Genomic DNA, 11,189 nt, shown 5'->3' with positions numbered 1-11,189 from the left:
TATCAGCAATTTATTCCATAAAATCATTCCTAACAAAATTATTTATTTAGTTTATTTGGCCATACTGTGTCTATAGCAGACAGACAGGCAGATAGATCGTCTGAGAATTGTATAAGCACCCAGAAGACCAAAGGGAAATTCTCAAAACGATAAATTAAGCAACCGATAAATACTAAACGGTATTTTTCAATCACTGTAGACAGTGGTCGGTACTCAGAGCCATCAGGGGACGAACACAAATATAAAATTGCAGCCATTAAATTCTCTGATAATAAATGAGAGCAAGTGCAAAACATGTTCTTATAAAAGTGGTTAGGTGTGACGATTTTACGTAATTTTGACGATTTTTTTGAGTAAATTTAGTGATTTGACGTTTGACGATTTCTTTGAAATTGAAAATCAATTTGTTGTAGATACAAATAACTTAACTTAAATAGCATATATACCATTCGATAGTTTCTTCTTTCTAAATTCGCTGAGAAACTAAAAATCAGTTGATATTCAACTAAACTTCTGGCTTATAAGCAGGGGCAAATCACCGCATTCGTGAGCTATCGTATCGAAAAATAATTTCGATATCGAATTTCTTGCTCGATATCGAATACCATAATCGCAAATAACAAAATTACGATGCATTTTACTTAATATCGAATGCGGTAATTCGACTCAGAGCTTCGAATTAATTCAGTGTGAGCTTTAGCTTCTTTCAAAGGCTTTTATTTAAATATAATTCTTTAATCGGTAAATTAATTCATAATGTAATTAACTTGTAAAAAAATTCATAAAATTTGTGTTAATTCAAATCTAATGAAATCTAATTGAAGAAAAATGTAATCATTCAAAACATGTTTAAAGCAATTTTGTAATAAATTTAAATTAAGGAACATTTTAATGATTCCATAAGAAATTTATTCTCATAGGAATGAATTTAATAAATTTGAAGGACAAATGAATTAAGTCTATGAATTAATTCATAATGAATTCATTACCGGAATGGTTAAGAGATACAGTTTAATGTGACTTCGGAAATGGAATTAAGAATTAATTCTATCGAGTCTTTGCTTATAAGTGCAAGTTCTTTCGATTTTAACAGCACTGTCTTATAATCCAGATTTTTAATTCTCTTTATGCCGACCACTCTTGTGTACTGTGCAGTTGTAACATTCTGCCAAAACCACAAAATTCTCGAATTTGAATTCATACATTTTCGGCATATATAACGAGTTCTATATGATTTAGCAGTCCTCTTTAGTAACATAAGCCATTCGCAAACATATTCGCCGCAATATCACACCAAACAGAGTATTTGGTTTCTATTTCCAATTTTTTTCCACATTTTGTTCAATAGCAAGACATCATTAATATAAGTTTACTTTTGATTGTTGACAGATATGGACAAAAAGTTGCATTTTTCTAGAATGTCACTCATCTGCTGCTACGGATACTTAACCAGGTTTGGCTCTGCACAAGTAGTCTTGCAAGCGGGTTGGGATGGTTTTGCAGACTTTCTTGAACTCTTCCTTTAACAATATTTCTTATATCCATGGTGCTTCCGTCATGGCTAGAGATGCCAAACGGGGAATCCCGTATGTATTTTTTTTAATTTTAAATCCCGGGATTTTCATAAATAAATAGGGGAAATTGTAATTTTTGTGTGCCTTTTTCATGCATTTTGACATTCTACATGCCCGAATATCGCAAAGTGATGTTCAGCAAAGTCCTGCTACAACATCTATATATATATAAAAATGGAATGGTCCATGTATGTAATGGCATCACGTGAGAACGGCTGGAGCGATTTGGCTGATTTTTTTTTTATTCGATTCGAAATTTTGAGGAGATGTTAAAGAAAAAAATCTAAAAATTCCGGGTAAAACTCGGAAACTTTTTTTTTACTCCAGTCAACTGTAATAAAAAAGCTCCCTAAAGTATGCAGTACAAATTTAGATATTTTATTTGCAAATAAATAGGAATAGGAGTATGTGGGTTGGAGAAACTTGAAAAACTAATATTAGTAAATAGCTACCGGGCGAAGCCGGGGCGGCCAACTAGTAGTTAATAAAGGAAAGCGGTGTTTTTGGTTTTCTTGAGTGGGGCTCTGGATAATCAATCCTTCACCTTTTTTTTTGTAAGTTATCTAACAAAACTCAATTTAAATCCTCTTCAAACGGAATTGATTTTATCTCAAATGAGGAGCTCGAACAAAATGAAAATATTTCGATTGCTCAAAGGCTAAAAGATATTATTAATAAATGTAAAAAAGCCAAATGAGAATAACGAAACCAAGTTATAATGTAGATTTGCAACTAGCAAAAGAAATAGATCATTTTATTTCTGAAGGAACAAGAGCATTTGCAGATGTGTTATAAGTATTTGCAAACGGTTTTGCCAAAGTGAAAGATTTAATGTGAAAGATGTTTTTCGGCAGCAGCATATGCCGGAAACAAAATTCGTTCCAGAATGGCAGATGAAACCATAAATGCTTTTTAGTGTCTAATAAAAATTAATTGCCAAAGAAAAAATTTACTTTCAATTGTAAAGACATAATTATGTACGTTTCTTTCTTATAATTTTCGGGATTTTAGATTTCTTTACCAAATCCCGAACCCCGGGATTTTCAAAAATCAATCCCGATTAGCATTTCTAGTCATGGCCCTAAGATTTTTGTAATAGTCCCTCTGTATAAAATGAGTTAGCCATTCCCCATAATTGTATTCCAGACGTCCAAATTGGTTTTAAAATGGTCTTATACAGGATAACTTTATATTTAAGGTTTAAACTGATTAACCAAAGAAAGCTAGAGACTTTTAGCTTAATGTGAAGTCTCTTGGTTTGGATCTAGATGAATATAGAGAATTTAAAAACGCGACATAATTTCATGGCGATCCATAATTAAACATAGCTCCCATATAGGTCTAATAACGAGCATAAAAATCTTAAAATATTGCTATCCAAAAATAATAAGTTTCATATAGAAAGAAATCACGAGACCTAATTTCATGGTGAGCTGTTCATAACTGGTCATAGCTCACATACAAAGCCAATTTTCGAAAATCACTCACGAAAATAAATTATTAAAATTTTAAAAGAACAATTTTTTAGCTTGACCCACTATACTTCCTTTCTTATTTATTTATTGCGTGATTAGATAGTTAGACATAAATATTTAAAACAAGTAAGAGTGCTATATTCGGCTGTGCTGAATCTTATATAACCTTCACCAAATTATACTTAAAAATTTTAAATATTTTTAGGTAAACAAATTTCGCTGATTTTAAATAGCAAACTTCTCGAAAGCATGTCTGACAGAATTATTAAAAATTTGGATCCCGGAGATATCTGGGGTCTTCAGAAAATTGATTTCAACAGACAGACGGACAGACAGACAGTCGGACATGGCTTAATCGGACCCGCTTTCTATAAGGATCCAGAATATATATACTTTATATGGTCGGAAATGAAAAATGTAGAAATTACAAACGGAATGACAAACTTATATACACCCTTCTCATGAAGGTGAAGGGTATAATTACTAGTATGTACATCATATTTAAAACTGTTAAATTAGTAATGAATCTACACATTTAAATCAAAGTTAATAGTATTTATAATAATTCAGAAATTTTTGTTGTATTACATTGAGCCTTAAAATTAAAACAAAATTGTATTTATAATTTTCAAATAAATTATATTACAAATATAATTTGCTCATCATTCACTCTCATCTATAAACCTTTAACTAAAAGAACAACTTTACAAAATATTAAATAAAAAAACTTTAATATAATATTTATGTGTTCAAAATAAAAATTAAAACAAAAACCCACAAATTTATTAGCCATATCACCTTAAACGCCTCACCTGTCCCTTTTTTCCAAAATCCAAAAAAAAAAACAAACAAAATATTAAATAATCATCACCCAAACTTTTTATAAAAAAAACAATTTCATGTGAAAATCAATTTATAGAAAATTTTTTCTTGAGAAAAATTATAATAAATAAATAAAATTCCTAACATAGTTAATTGAATTGATAAAATTTAAAAAAAATAATAAAAAAACAAAAAAAAAAGTAATTAAATTAAATGAAATGAAATAAATTCAAAATAAAAAAAAACGCTTTAAACTTTTATAGTAATTATTAGATTTTAATGTTAAAAACTTTAATAAAACAAATTTAAACATTTCACAAAAACAAAATTGAGTTTTTATTTTGATAGTAACTAGGTGAAAGTTTGACATTTAGACAAGGTCCTAACAACAAAAAACGCTACATTGAAATGACTTCTAAGGAGTAATTGATTATAATCTGGAATTCTCATTTAAGAATGCTTCACGCAAAGGTAGTTACATATATTTTTAAATTTTACGATTATCCTTTCGTTATAGCTTTTACGAAGTATGAATTGCTGTCGGTTTTTTAGCGTAACTGGTAGTTGTTCAATCACACAAATTAATCTGAAGACTAGGCTCACACAAACTTAATTTGAGATGAGTATGAGAGAATCACTGCATTTAAATATCAAATAATGGCGACAAATAACAAAATAATTATTCTCCCATTCTTCACTGAACATTTCTCTCATTCGAAGTATGAATGCATAACCGAGACCATAAAATATAAGAAGAAGTTCGAGCCTAGTCGAAAAGGTCTATATGACAAGTGGAAAATAAATGGTAAGAAATTGTATACCATCTGGAAATTGAGTTTACTTTTCAAACGTATAAAAATATTTAATTATTATATTTAAATGTATTAGGAAGTCATTCGGATTTTATAACCAAAATTAAATCGAAATTAAAAGAATCATTCACTTAAACGTCACTAGAAATATTTTTGCATTAGTTACATATATTAAAATTATGTTTATATTTGTTAAATATCATTATAAAATTAATAGCAAAAAATAGTAAATTTGTTAAATTTTTTATATTTCCAGCTGATTATATTGTTACAGTAGCACAACAATTATTTGATTGTGTTAAACCATATTATGTTTCCGTATTTAGGTTATATAAAAACCATGATAGCTAATATAATCATATTATGGTTGTAACACAACCATTTTATGATTGCAGTACAATCAGAATATGATTATTTTTAAATCTATTAGATGACATGATCGTATTATGGAGTATTTGTGATCATGTCATCATTATAAATATAACAATATTTTTCTACTTAGAATTTTCACAAACATCGTTCAAAATCAATCATATTGACAATTATATAGCGACAATCATGTCGAAACCATGTTATTATTGAAATAAAATATATTTAAAAACAAGTAAGAGAGCTTCACAAAATTATACTTTAAAATAAATTTAACAATTTTTATTTTTTTTAATTTTAAAATTTAATTTTCATTTTAATTTTCTTAATTTATTAGTAAAAAAAAATTTATGATAAAAATTTTTTTTGACCCATTGTAGGCGTTATATGCGTCGTTGGTCTTTAAAATATTTATCATTAGATATAATTTATTGAATATATTAGTGTTGTCCTGATTACTTCCTTATATCTCAGCCATTTGTGGTCCGATTTTCTCGATTTTAAATACCAACCAAATTATCGTAAGCGACAAAACACAAATTTTACAGGAGAAGGTTTTTTTTTTTGATTATTTTGAAATTTATACATAAAATTAAAAATGTTATGATGCGATATAATATAATTTCGTTAAAGCTATTTGTCTATTTTTCAAAAATATTTATAACTTTTGACAATTAAAAATTCATGGAATACTTTATTGAAAAATATGACAAAAAATGTTTTTTATTGAATTTTTGCATAGATAAACATTTTTCGAATTGAAATTAAGTTTTTATTTATAAATAGTTTTCAAAGAAATTTCACAGTTATGTAGATTTTTCTATTTAAAATGGAAAAATAAAAACGAATTTTGAAATTTATTATCAGCAATCCCGCAATTCCCAGAAAAGTGTTGAAAAATTCCAAAAATGGGAATTTTTAGTTGTTTGGCTATAATATCCCTAACAGGGTCGGGGTTATCGGAACCCTTTACAAAGTAATTGAGCAACCTAAAATCTGTTACTATATTTTGATATCGAATATGGGATTTGAGAATTTTTGCCCTAAAGTTTTATTTTACATAAAAATTAGGTGTTTTTTGAAAGAACCTGGTCCCCTCGGTAACATCAATTTTGAAATTTATTTTCCTTTAGAATATTTTATGAAAACTTAGCTTTCAGAAAGTAGAAATTCCATATACATCCTCTTAGAAATTTTTAGCGATAACTTAAAAAGAAAAAAAGTTATTTTTTCCCAAAAAATTAGCGAAAAATCGGCTTTTTAAAATTCAAATGTATAAGCTATAAGAGATAATTGATAGCTACGATAATGTTTTTTGTAGTGCTCGATGAGAAGATTCTATATGTGTAATTTTTTTGAAATCTGAACTCAAACCAAGAAATAATATCGTTTTAAATATGTGACATACCCGAGGTGTCCTACTTTGAGGGCCCTTGGGGTCCATGTTCAAAACTTAAACTCGACAACAATTCTTCTTTGCGCATGTGAAATATCATTCAAACCAATCTAACCATATAGAAGTTACAGATTTATTTCCCTCTTTTTTTCTATACCACTGTGTGTCGCTTACGATAAAATTAGTTTACTGTAAAATATAAACATTGACTTACGATAAAATCGTACCCCCTGTATTTTTGAACTTATTAACAATTTTGATATCCTGAGAACGCTAAAACATCTGTCGGTCCATAAAATTTTAATTTCTGCAATAAAAAAATTTTAAAAATGTCGCTTATGATAATTTGGCGCTAAGGGCTTTATATATTGATATATGAATCAAGTGTATAAGTTATTTGTGGCCTACGGAAAGTTGATTTCAACATACAGACGAACAGATGGACTCGGCTATATCAATTTCGAAATATACTTTGTGGGGCCGTAAATGAAAAATGTAGAAATTACAAACGGAATAACAAACTTATATATATCCTTGCCACTCATGGTGAAGAGTATAAATATATTATTAAGATCAATACTTTCCATTGTTAAAAAACTTTTAAAGTCCCAAATTTCTTATCTTATTAAATATTTTAAATATGTTGCTGGTATTCGTTGATATTCGAGTTACAGTAATTTTATTTTTGGAAACTTTCTTACGAATGTGAGCAATGTGCTTAGTCCTTCGATGAAACTCTGGATTCTAAGCTAATCTAATTGCAGTGTTATTATCCACTTGCATCACCGGAACTTCTTGTTATCCAATTATTTTCGAATGTAGTATTTTTCACCATATAATTTCAGAAACTATCTCATCAACTTCTGTGGTAGATGTCACAACTATGGGTTGTCTTAGACTCATCTATGAAATTACAGCACCAGTGTATTTGATTACAATTCTAGTTGTTGATCTACGGTTCTTTAAATATCTTGTTATTGTCTGTCTTGTATGTAATAGCATAATCTTTTGTATCAGCTGTTTTCGCCATACTCTTTTAACTCCTACAATATCCTTTTTTGAAGGATTATATAAAGATAAGTAAAGCTAGGTTTAGCACCGATCATTAAGTAAAATACTGTTTATACACGCAGAGAAAAAATATAGTTGGGCATGGTTACTGTAACCATTTAAATAGAGTTACAAGTTTGTTAACAATATTATAGTCACAGTAACTATTTACATGATTGTGGTAACCATAATATGGTTAATATATGATTCACATGATTGTATCAACCATATATATGATTACAGTAAACAAGTATTGTTTGTGACAACCATATTTATGATGAATAATCTTATCATATGTTGTTCTCAGATTACGATATCCATAAGCCGAGAGCAACATAATATGGTAAGTCCTTCATCATATGAATGGTTGTCACAAACATATACTTGTTTACGAAATGGAATTTCTTCGACATGATTTAGTCTAGAGTTGTAAATTATTCGACATATTCTAAAAACCGGTTTTCGGTTTTCGGTTTTTTCTATCAAAAACCGGTTCGAATAACCGGTTTTTGGCCTTTTTTGTCAATTGGCTTGTAATTTCTACATTTTTCATTTGCGACCCCACTAAGTATATATATTCTGGATCGTTATAGATAGCAAAGTCGATATTGCTATGTCTGTCTGTCCGCCACTATGTTGAAATCAACATTCCGTGGCCCCCAAATAACTTACATACGTGATTCATACATCAATATATCGGGAATTCTTTCGGCTCGATTGCTATTTAAAATCCAGAAAATCAGTCCACAAATGGCTGAGATATAAGAAAAAATCAGGACAACCTCGATTTTTGAACTATTTTTGACCCACATCTGGATTACTAAATCATTAATATAGACAATAGATATCTAATGATAGATATTTCAAAGACCTGTGCAACGACATATACATACATATGTATAAGGCCATAGTAAGTTGGACCCTACAAGGGTCAAAATCGGAAAAAAAAATTTTGGATTTTTTTGTCCGAAATTATTTTTCCCCAAAAAAGATTTTTTAAAAATAAAAAATTAAAAAAAAAATTGGATAAAACTTTTTTTAAAATAAATAAAAAACTATTTTTAAGTATAATTTGGTGAAGGGTATATAAGATTCGGTATAGCCGAATATAGCTCTCTTACTTGTTGTATTAAAATTATTAAAAAGAATCGCATAAAATCTTAAAATGAATTTCAAAAAAATATTCGAATTTGTCGAATAATTCGAGACAAAAAAACCGGTTTGTCGAATAACTCGAAAACCGTCCTTCTGTAAATCCCGGTTTAAAAAAACCGGAAAATTGGAAAAAACCCGGATTTTCCAATAATTCGAAAACCGGTTTGACAACTCTAATTTAGTCAAATCAACTTCTATTAATCATAGTAAAAACATGGTACAAAATGTCAAATTTCACTATTTCATACAATATTTTATTGCAGTGTACTTTTTGATAGCTGTCAAAAGTAATAAACAAAAACTTTGTTTTTCTTCTTCTACCTCTGGCAGAGAGAATAAACAATATTTACGTTTACACCAGAGAATGAATGCTAAAATAAAGAAGAAACTTGAATGACAACAACATTTTGGCGAACACAACACAACAAAACAGAGCCATATTTCAAGGACATGCGCGTTATAAAAGGATCCAAAAAACACACACAGGGAAGAAAAACATAAAGAAACTACAGAAAATTACTACAGTTCTACTCTCACCAGGAAATAACGGACAAACAAGAAGAGTTACGCGTCATACAAATTTTAAATTGAAGAACTAAACAACAAAACATATGGTGGTTTTTGTATTTTTCAAAACTTTTAACGGTGATTAGGAGAAATACATAATTAAGAAGAAAAAAAACATTTCAATTAATTTTAAATGGGATTTGTTTAAATTAATTAAAAATTGTGACCCAATTTATGGGTATTTACGTCACTGCAATGTTAATTTTTTTTTGTTGTTAAGGTTTTTGTTTTTACTTTGATTTCATTTCATTGCTCTTCTTTTTGTTTATGGAAGCTGTAAGGGGGGAGCAGATTTTTCAAGTGTTCAAAGAGTGAGTGAGTGTAAAAGAGTGAGTGTTTCTTTGTCTGCTAATATTTTTATTTTATTTAGATGTTTTGCTTTTGTTTTTTATTTTGTTTGTATATTTGGCTGGCTGGCTGACTTTGAAGTTTTGTGGATACATTTGAATGCAGGATGCGTGTGGAAATTAGAAAGGATTTTTCCATCTTCAAAGTGTGTTGTTACGGTTTCAGTTTCAGCATCATTGTTATCTAGTTCACATCTTAGAAAAGTGTTTGTTTGTTTGTTGTTTCATTTCCTCTTACTCTTACTCACAAACTCACTCACTAAAAACACACTCACCAGTATCTACTAATACTCAAACATAGAATTTCAACATTTATGGACCAAAGAAACAAACGAATTGACACACTCTCCTTTGTACCTACCAACCAGCCAAACACTCACTAACTCACTCACTTGTATTTAGTGTATATTGATTTGATAAAAAAAAGAAAGACAAATTTTCAATAAATTTTCATGATTCTGGCGAAAACGAACAACAAACTATAGTTTAAATAATTTGCAACTAAAGAAAAAACGAATATTAATTTACTTTATTTAATTTATTTGAACACAACAATAATTTAAAGCAATTTTACAACAAATTTAATTAATTAATCAATTAAAATAGTGCATATAATTAGAATATGAAAATTTGAAAAATAAAATAAAAGTTTATGTAAAATATTGAAAAAAGTGTAGAAATAAATGTATTGGAATTTTTTGGTTGTGTTCTTGCATAAGTTCTTGTTGGAAGCAGCAATTATAAAAAACAAAAGGTTTGATTATGTGCTTTTTATGGTTTAAAGAAAAAAAGTAACAAAAATTCCTTTGTACATACAAAATAATAAAAATTTCAAACGCATACATACCAAAAAATAGCAAAACGAAAACGGATCCTTTAATTACGGGTATTTTATGAAACATTTAACAAACAAAAGTAACAAAACAACAGAAAACTTAAATAAAATTAAAAAAAAACTAAAAGAAAAATTTAATAATAATTATACAGTAGTAAATAATTTAAGAAAAGAAAAAAAAAGCTTTAAATAAAAACGACAGCAACAACGCTCAATCAACGTACAAGTGAAGATGCTTTAAACCTACAAAACATGAAAATGAGAAAAAGGAACAAAGAAATGTATAAGGCTGCTAACATATTTTAACATTAAGGATAATAAGTCGGATTTATGTAGTACTTCATACGCAACAAAGTACCCCAGCAGACAGACAGAAAGACAGACAAAACGACAGCTACAGCAGCTCTACTATCTTTTGATTCATCTACTACTTGCACTACAGCAATCTTCAAACAAATGAAAATTACAAAAGCACACAAATTGAAATAAATACAAAGCAGCAGCAGCATCAACATCAACAGCCTCCATAATGGACAAATGTAATTTTCTACACATCCTGCTTTTAACTCCGCTCTAGCCTAACCAACAAAGCCACACACATAGACAGACAAACAACATCTTCCAATTTCTCTGACTTTCGCTAAAAAAAAAATAAAATAATGAAAAAAATTGTTAACGAATTTAAGACATTTAGTGCTAAATACAAAGAAACACAGAAAAGAAAACCAAATTAAACTTGAACAAAATAAAATCAAATCTTTAGCTGAATGTTAGAAATTCATCATTT

Source organism: Calliphora vicina, chromosome 2, assembly GCF_958450345.1.
Source record: "Calliphora vicina chromosome 2, idCalVici1.1, whole genome shotgun sequence".
Taxonomy (NCBI): domain Eukaryota; kingdom Metazoa; phylum Arthropoda; class Insecta; order Diptera; family Calliphoridae; genus Calliphora; species Calliphora vicina.
The sequence above is the reverse complement of the archived record's forward strand: the minus strand, read 5'-3'. Positions refer to the sequence as shown.